The following is a 9516-nucleotide window of genomic DNA, read 5'->3' as shown; positions in this document are numbered from 1 at the left end:
TCTGAGGCTTTTGAAAGAGCCCTGCAGGACGGAGAGGGGAGCCCGGGGCCCTCACACCAGCGGGCAGGAGGCAAGAGGACAGAGAGTGGGCCCTAGAAGAACAGGCAGGAGGGTCGGGAGGGAGGAAGGGGAGGGGAAGGACGGGGAGGTGGGGGACCGCAGGCCGTGGGCAGGAGCGCTGCCCGGCACCCTGGGGAGTCTGCGGAGGGCAGTCCCTCTGCCGGGGACTCGGGCGCCAGGGACACTTGCGGGATTTGGCATCAAGTCTGCTGCTGCCCACACTCTAGCCACGTTCGTTCTCTCATTCCTTACCGCGCGCCGCACAAGCGGCCGTCCTCTGGCAGGTGCCGGCGGCCTGGGGAACAAGGAAGCCCCTGCCTCACGGAGACCGTGGGCCAGTGGGGCAGAGCTCGGCCATCACGGTGGCTTGCGTGATGGGGGGCCCGGGGGCCAAGCTCACGGGAGGAGGGGCAGATGGCAGGGTCCAGGGACAAGGCAAGAAGAAGGTGTCCTGAGGGAAGATGGCAGGGACAGGGCAACAGCCCCGCCTCGAAGGCCATCAGGAGCCCCAGGGAGGAGCTGAGGGGCTGCTGGGCAGCAGCGCTGTGGCCGTGGGTCGGAGGGGCCAGACCCTGTGGGGCCGGGGCTGCGTCCCGGAGGACGGCGTTCCTGACACTGGCGTGGGCAGCGGGGCTGGACCAGTCAGAGAGGCGCGCCGGAGGGCGGGAGGAAGGGAACAGTAAGCGCGACCAGTACAGTCCCGCTGCCGCCACCGCAGAGCCCGGCTCGTCACGTCTCTCCGGGTGCCCAGGACCAGGGCTGCCCCGTCCTTGCATTCGCAAGGTCGGGGGACGCGGCTCAGCCTGTGTCTGGCCGAGCTCCGGGCGCCTGGAGGGACTCCAGGGACCAGGGTTGCTGGCTGCCGGCGAGGCCCGGGGACCCTCTCCACTTCACACCCTTAGTCCCTTTTGAAACCGAAAGCGGAGAACGGATGACTCAGTCCAAAGGTTCAACGTCAAAAAAAACCCCCCAAACCCCACGGGTTCTAACATTCAGAAAAGCTGCGAACTAAGAAACGTTCGCCTGTGGCTCTGTTGGTTAAGCGTTTGCCTTCCACTCTGGGCCTGGTTCCAGGGTCCGGGATCGAGCCCTGTGGTGGGTTCCTTCCTTGGTGGGGAGCCTGCTTCTCCCTCTGCCCCTCACCCCACTCCTGTGCTCTCTCTCACTCTCTCTCTCTCAAGTAAATAAATAAAATCTTAAAAAACAAAAAACAAACGAAACCTCCGGGGCCAATGGTGTTTGATGGTGGGTGTGGGGGAGATTTTCATCAGGACACTGGGCTCTGGGGTGAAACCTCGTAAAGCGGGAGATTTGGAGGCCTCGACCCGGGCTGGGGTTGGGGTCCTGAGTGTGGAGAGACAGACGGGGGCGTCCCTGGATGGGGGGGCAGGGACGGGATCTGTGGCCAGTGGATGTGGGGGGAGGGGGAGGTCCCTGGGTGGGGACAGGAATGGGATCTGTGACCAGTGGATGGGGGGAACAGAGGGGGTATCCCCAGGTGGGGAGGACAAGGATGGGATCTGTGGCTAGTGGATAGGGGGTACAGAGGAGGAATCCCTGGGTGGGGACAGGGACAGGATCTGTGGCCAGTAGATGGGGGGACAGAGGGGACGTCCCTGGATGGGGACAGGGATGGGATCTGTGGCCAGTGGATGGGGGGACAGAGGGAGTGTCCCTGGATGGGGACAGGGATGGGATCTGTGGCCAGTGGATGGGGGGACAGGGGGGCGTCCCCGGGTGCGGGACGGGGACGGGATCTGTGGCCGGTGGACGGGTGGGGACAGAGGAATTGTCCCTGGGTGGGAGACCGGGATGGGATCTGTGGCCGATGGCGGGTGGGGACAGAGGGATCAAGGATAGCTCCCAGTCCTGTGCCTCCTCCAGCCCATAGGTGAGTTTGCTTTGTTGAACTGATTTTGATTTTGCCAGATTCAGGCAAACAGCAGGTCTGAGAACCATCTGGAAGACAGAAGGATGGCGCTTTGCCATCTGCAGGGAACTGTTGCTCCGGACCGACACCCTCGTTCATGTACGAGTGTGTGCTCGCAAAGACAGTAAGGCCGCTCGTTTGCGGGCACGTCTGGGGCCCTCGCCCGTCCACACCCCAAAGCCCTGTGCCGAAGACCGCGCGGGCGCCGGAGGTGAGATCCAGGCCCTAGTTTACACGCACGTGAGTAAGTTCGGCTTTTCCAGCTCAGCAGGGTAGGGGTCACTTCAATGGGGATCTAGACGGCCTGGGGGACAGAGTGAGGTCAGGGAAGGACGCGGACGGCCGACGGCCCGATGCAGCAGGAGCTGATGGAGACTCTGGTAGCAGAGGAGGAGAGCGGAGAACTCCGGAAAGCAGACTGGGGCCCGGAAAGTGTGGCCACTGGGGACAGCTTAAGGACAGCCTTCCACGCTCGTGGGGCCTGAGGGTATCACCACTCAGCTGTCCAGCCTTGGACCTAATGGTCACCATTTGTCGTAGAGAAAAGGATCAATGTCATTGGTAAATATTTCCATGTAAAACCATTAAAATATGCGTCCACCGGGGTAGCAGTCAGACCCCTGGAAGCTCAAGTGACAGATTCTGCCCAAAGGTTCCAGATGAGTGCGGTTTCTGCACATCTCTGGAAGGAGAAGGGAATCCCTGACAGTTCAGAGCAGGCCCCCCCATCGCTCGGGGGTAACTCTGCAGAGAGCCCCGAGCTGGAAGCCTTAGGACTCTTTGTTCAAGACCCCCTGGCTCGGTCCCTCCACCGGCAGCTTCAAAGTTAACCTTTTCAGGGCATCAAAGTGGCCCCGTGGAGGGCAGGGCCTGGGCACCGGGCCGAGGGGCATTCTTCCTCGTGGGCAGGCAGAGCAGCTGGCTGGCAACCCTCCACAGTGTGGTCCTGGCCTCCTGGGGGCTTGGGAGCGGTGCCGGCAGGGTGTGGCTGTCACAGGGCCCGGCGGAGCCCAGGCTTCTCTCCCAGGCCTCGGGTCTCCGGGGCCCACCCCGCTCTTCCCCTGGGGCAGGAGGGGCAGGGAGGAAGGGAGGCGTGTCAGAGCTCTCAGGGAAGGACCCAGCCCCTGCACCGTGTGAGCCCCTGGGGGCTTGGCTACAGACAGGATCTGATTTGGCGCACTCAGTCCTCAGACTCCAGGGCGCCCACACTTAGGGCTGGCAGCGCGCGGAGGGCTGGCCGTCTCTCTGACACCCTGACGGCTCCTTCACAGCACAGCCGCCATCTACAGGTTTCCCGGCGCCTTGTCAGGAGCAGTAAGAGAGACACAGGCAATGTCTGTCTGAAGGACCCGTTTCACTTCAGCCGGTTTATCAGAAAACGACCCTCTCACCGCACCATCGATCCACAAACTACTGATCCGGGGCTTTACTCTCTTTCTGTACTCGGTCTTCCAAAGCTGGAATGTAGTTAACACTTCGGAGCAGTCACATTTCGGGGACGCCTGGGGGGCTCAGTCGCTTAAGCATCCGACCCTTGATCTCGGGGACATGAGTTCAAGCCCCGCGCTGGGATCTATGCCAAGCGTGGAGCCTACTTAAAAAAAAAAAAAAAAAAAAAGAGCAGCCGCATTTTAAGCCCTCGGGAGCCACACGCGGCTGCCAGTTACAGTGTGGGACAGCACAGATCTAGAGCTACAACGAATAGTGACACCCGTGAGGGGCATTGTGGCGGGGGCGGGGGGGCGGAGGGATGTAAAGAGCCCGTTATGTAGATCAGAGCTGGGAGGTGCTACAGGTCGCCAGGGTAGAGATGGTCCTTCCAGAGTGTCCTGTGTGGGCTCAGGAGACAGGGTTTCTGGTCCTTGCTCTGTCCACTGGTAATGATGCCCGGCCCCTGGCAAGCCGCAGGTGCTGGCCAGCATTTAACCACTGGACCGCGGGGTGACGCCACCGCATGCCCAACAGACAACTGGGAAGAGCTGGTTCTGGCTGGAGCGCTGAGAACGCTTCCTTACTCATATCTGGGGGGGCTCGTCCCCTGCCGCCCAGCCACTGCCCTCGGGGGCCGGTGTCCTGGGAGACCCACACGAGCCAGTGGGAGCAGGCAGGCGGGAAGGTGTTCACTTAGCATCTCGGTGAGACTGTGACCTTGGGGTTGCTGTCCGTCAGAAGAAGGAACAGACAGTCTGCGGCGCATTATGTCGCTCACGAACGACCTGTTCATTCGATGGGCGGGTGCACAGCGGCAGGGGGAAAGGATCAGACCTGGAAGCGTCCACGCGGGAAATACTCAAAGGCTTACTGAGCAGGGAGACGCCAACCGGGATGGTGGGATGTTGACCGGGACACTTTGGAAAGACAAGCTCACACGGCGACACGAGCGGGCTCCGGGGAAGGACGCCCCCCGGCCTCAGAGGAGGGGGTGAGTCCCACAGGGGAGAGGAGGACAGAGGGGATTTAGCTTGACATTTTAACTCTTAACAAATTCAGCAACGACAGACAGCAAGAGGCTCCTATGTGCTGAGTACAAGAGTGCACGAGAGGGGCGCCTGGGCGGCTCAGTGGGTTAAAGCCTCTGCCTTCGGCTCAGGTCATGATCCCAGGGTCCTGGGATCGAGCCCCGCATCGGGCTCTCTGCTCTGCAGGGAGCCTGCTTCCTCCTCTCTCTCTGCCTGCCTCTCTGCCTACTTGTGATTTCTGTCAAATAAATAAAACATTTTAATTAAAAAAAAAAAGAGTGCACGAGAGCGTGTTCTCTGTAGTTCCGATATTTCATAATAAAGAACTGAAGCCCTCTGAACTAGAGAGTGAATTAAAGAGCGGCCTTGCGAGGGTCACCCGTCCTCCCTGCCCTTTCATCTCCACACCTCCAAGAGGGTATGAGTCCCCGTGTCCCCGAGCTCAGGTGGAATAAACTTGTGGCCATGTCTCCGCGACCAGAACGCGAATCAACGTGAATGTTCGTCGAATGCTGTGTGCCGGGCACTAACAAACCGGGCTAGGGCCGCCTGGGTGGCTCAGTCGGGTGAGCGGCCGACTCCTGGTTTCGGCTCAGGTCCTGATCTCAGGGTGTTGGGATCGGGCCCCACGCCGGGTCCGTGTGCTTGAGGATTCTCTCCCTCTGCTCCTCCCCATGCCCACGCTCACCTGCACGCTGTCCCTCTAATAAATAAATAAATCTTAAAAAAAAAAAAATGAACTGGCCGAAGGACGAGAACATTTTACAGATGAGGATGCCGAGTGGCGCAGCGGTATCCGCTGGTTCACGGCAGACCTGGGATTTGAGCTCAGCCTGCCACTTTCAGGCTGGGCATTTTCACCACCCCACATACTGCCACTCATCAGCGCTGATTTGCTTTCCTTTTCCAGAGACTGAAACCATTTTTCAAGTTTGCGGGTGCCCAGTCATGCCCCGGGCTGGGGTCCCTGGCTAACCCCTGGAGAGGCGGGGGGTGCCCGCTTTGGCTGCAGATGACTGCCCTGGAATGGACAAGCCCGCCTGGAGACCCGAGAGCCACCCACGGATGTTAGGGGCCCTCCGAGCACACCGAGTTGAAAGGTGGGCACCAAGTTAACGCCAAGTTAAACGCTGCTGAGGACGTAGCCACCAGCGGCCCCCCCGTATGTCTCCCAGCTATAAAAATATTCAGCGGGATGAGGGTGTGCACAGAAGGTCCTGGGTCCGCCTGCAAGGTGCCCTGGGGCCCCGGAGAGCCGCTCCCGCCCCTGGAAGGCCTGGCTGCCTTCACTGGGTTGGGAAGGGAGTCATCACCACTCCCTGCCGCCTTTTCTTTCTTTCTTTTTTTTTTTTTTTAAGATTTTGTTTATTTATTTGACAGAGAGAGACAGCGGGAGAGGGAACACCAGCAGGGAGAGTGGGAGAGGGGGAAGCAGGCTCCCCGCTGAGCAGGAGCCCGATGTGGGGCTCGAACCCAGGACCCCGGGATCATGACCTGAGCCGAAGGCAGACACTTAATGACTAAGCCACCCAGGTGCCCCCTCCCTGCCGCCTTCAGACGAAACTCGGAAGGCTCAGAGGTCCTCTCCTGGGTAGCGGGCTCTCCTCTACCAGCCAAGCCTCCGTGCAAACAGTGAGCATCGTCTTCCTTCCGGGGCACAGTCAGCCGACAGAGAGAGGAAAATAAACTTTCTTTCCTGCCTGCCGCTGAACTCCTGTCTCCTTTGATTTAAACTGGGATGGCTACCACTGCACTGTGGATTGCTGGGGTCAGAGGAGAGGCACCCCGCTTCCTTCTCTGGCACAACTTTCTGTAATCTTTTCTTTAAAAAAAAACAAAACAAAACCCAAAACCCAGGGGTATATATATATGGCTTCTGCTATAAGAAAATGAAAACACAGGTTTAAAAATTCATGAGAAGAGCTCCAGGAAAGTGCCTGGCACACCGCTCAGCACCCAGAAGGTGGTGTTAAATACTGATGGGAGGTTGCAGAGTGAGGACAAAAAGAGGGGCCCTCTCCAAAAGCTGGAGAGGTCTGGAGATGGGGCAGGGGGATGAGGCTGTGTTTCCCTCCAAGCCCTGGGCTGAAGCCCCTTGCAAGGCCCCCAGCAGCCCCCGCTTACCTCTAGGAGAAAGGATCAGTGGCCGTATTGCGTCTCAGGCTGGGGACAGCGGCTCGCTCTTCTGGGATGGCCATCTGGGCTGTGGCTGCTCCCTGTCCCCTGTTGGCCTGGCCCTCTCCTGACTCTGCCCATTTGCACTAAATGCCTGGACTTTGCAGAGAAGGGAAATTATTTTTAAGCTCAGACCTTCCAGTGGCCCCCGTGACTTTCGGAAGCTTACTCTGTGCAATTAATCCCTGGCTCATATCCCCAGTTCCTGGCTTTGAGGCTAGAGGGCTGGACCGACGGGAGATAGAACCCGAGTGGCAAAGGGAATCAAAACCGTGATGGGGGAAGTGTTGGGGGGGAGGGGGAGGATGTTACCATTTCTGAAAGGCTCTCCTGGGGAGGCGGCTTTGGGACTCTTGTGGGGCCCTGGGGTCTGACACTGGGGGTAGAAGGGGACTGGTTTCTGTGTGAGAGAGGGGGAACTTTCTGGCAATCAGAAGTGGGGTGAGTTGCCTCAAGGCCCAGTGAGTGCCCGAGTCTGGGTCTATCAACCACACTGGTTCACGAAGGTTGACCCCAGGACTTGCCAGCCCGGAAGGGAGGGTTTCCCCTGGTGAGCAGGCCGCCTGTGGGCCTGCACTTGGAAACGGGCCACACAGAGCTCAGGGAGGAAGCGCAGAACACAGCCGGCAGCGGGAGGGGGACCTGGATGTGGCGGGGGGAGATGGTGGAGGCTCCAAGGATGGCCACGGGAGATGCCGGACAGGCAGTGCCAGGGTGAGAGAGCAACTGATCCTGGCCTGGGGGCTTGGACCCGAAACAGGCCAGGGTAGAGAGCCGATGAGTGCATGGAAACCCAGAGCCCGAAGGACTTCCCACGTGGCCCCCAGCTGTGGCCAGTGGTAGTGAAGACCAGCCTGGCTGAGAGCAGGGATGTCCAGGAAGCCGTGGCCACGGACAAGCCGAGGACACTTGCTCAGGCCTGCGGGGCGCCGAACCCACCTGCCATGCCAGTTCTGGGAAGGCAGTGAGTAGTGTCTTTTCCCGGTGCGCTCCCCAGGCTGCCCCTTAGCTGCGCCGTTTGGAGTGTGAATGGAGGCATCGCCACAAGGCTCTGAGGCCTTAGGAGGAGAGCGTTCCTGGAATTAAAGCCGCTATGAGCCCCGGAGCCCAAGGCAGTGGAATGGCTGGCGGGGGGGGCTGTTGCGGGGGGCAGCGTGCTCCCGTTCGGCAGTCCGGGGCCCAGACCCCAGCCCTACGCTGAGAAACACAGAGGCAGATCGGTCTGCCAGACAGAGGGTCTTCTGGTCCTCATGGGAAGCCTCAGTGTTCGAGGACCTATGACTCAGTCCAGGCAGGGCTGTGGATGCCTTGGTGACTTTCCCGTCCTAGAGCTCCTTTAGTGGCCCTGCAACCCTTTTTTTTTTCTTTAAAGATTTTATTTATGGGGCGCCTGGGTGGCTCAGTCGGTTAAGCGACTGCCTTCAGCTCAGGTCATGATCTCAGGGTCCTGGGAACAAGCCCCGCATCTCTGCCTGCCTCTCTGCCTACTTGAGATCTCTCTGTCAAATACATAAATAAAATCTTTTAAAAAAAAGAAAAAAAAAGATTTTACGTACGTATGTATGTATGTATTCATGAGAGAAAGGGTGACCCTGGGATCACCAGGCCAAAGGGAGCCACTCAGCTGACTGAGCCCCTCAGGCGCCCCATGGTGTTGGGGGGCCCTGCGGTCCTGGTGCTTCAGCAAACGGCGCGCTGGGTTGGGCCTCCTCGGGTGGAGACGCCGCCGATGGCCGCGCTTGGGCTCTGCTCATTCTCCGCGCTCTCCGCTACGCTTCAGACCACATCAGGCGTAACAGAGCTGATCTGGGGCGCAGGAGCTGACGCAAAGTCGAACCCAAGGCCTCTGGGGTAAGTAAGGGAGCCCCGAGGCGCCTCTGGAACGGGAGGGACATGGCCTTGTGGCAGTTCTCCAGACTGGTCCAGACTTCGGGATTCTGTCTTCTCCAGGACGCTGCCAGCACCTGCTGGGGGCCTGCAGGATGCAGGGGAAGGTGGCTACCGCCCAGGCTCGGTCAGGTCTGGGGAGTCATCCAACCCAGCCTCGGCCTCCTCGGCCCTCGTGACCTCAGCTGGGGTGAAAGTCCCTGTCCGAGGAGCCCCGGACGGCGGTGGCAGCGGAGGCCCGGCCAACGACGACCCAGCTTGCTAACCGGCAACCGGATACTTCCTGCACGGGCGCGCTGCCGGAAGGAGGCCCTGTGTTTGGGGCTTTTGTATCCTGTTGGTGGCTGGGTTGCTGGGCGGCCAGGCCCCCAGGAAAGGCCCTGTGGCCGCACCTCCTCTTTTTAGTTGATGGGGAGGCTGGGGAGGTTTTGCTTGCCCTGGGGCACTGGACGTTTCTTTCTTTCTTTCTTTCTTTTTTTAAGATTTTATTTATTTATTTGACAGAGATCACAAGCAGGCAGAGAGGCAGGCAGAGAGACAGGAGGAAGCAGGCCCCCTGCTGAGCAGAGAGCCCGATGCGGGGCTCGATCCCAGGACGCTGGGATCATGACCTGAGCCGAAGGCAGCGGCTTTAACCCACGGAGCCACCCAGGCGCCCCAGCACTGGAAGTTTCTGCCTAAAGAAAGCTAAGTGTGCCACGTCTCAAACAGATCTCCTGGTCCTGGGAGGGCCCGGGGGCGGGGCTGGTGGCGGTGGAGGCGAGCCACAATGCGGCTGTCAGCCTGGGGGGCTCCTTCCCCGGTGACTCAGCAAAGCCAGAGCCTGGGCTGAGCAGAGTCTGGGGCGCTGCAGAGGTCCTGCCCCAGCTGACGGCTCTGGGGGATCGGGGACAATAAATGACAAGACTGATTCGGCTCAGGCTTGGCTGGTGCCCCTCCATCTCCTCTCCAAATTAACGCAAGGACATTGAGACAGAAAGCCAGGCTCTGCTGGGGGGCGGGGAG

The sequence above is a fragment of the Meles meles genome, chromosome 19, assembly GCF_922984935.1.
Source record: "Meles meles chromosome 19, mMelMel3.1 paternal haplotype, whole genome shotgun sequence".
In the NCBI taxonomy this organism is placed as follows: domain Eukaryota; kingdom Metazoa; phylum Chordata; class Mammalia; order Carnivora; family Mustelidae; genus Meles; species Meles meles.
This window is presented reverse-complemented; position numbering follows the sequence as displayed.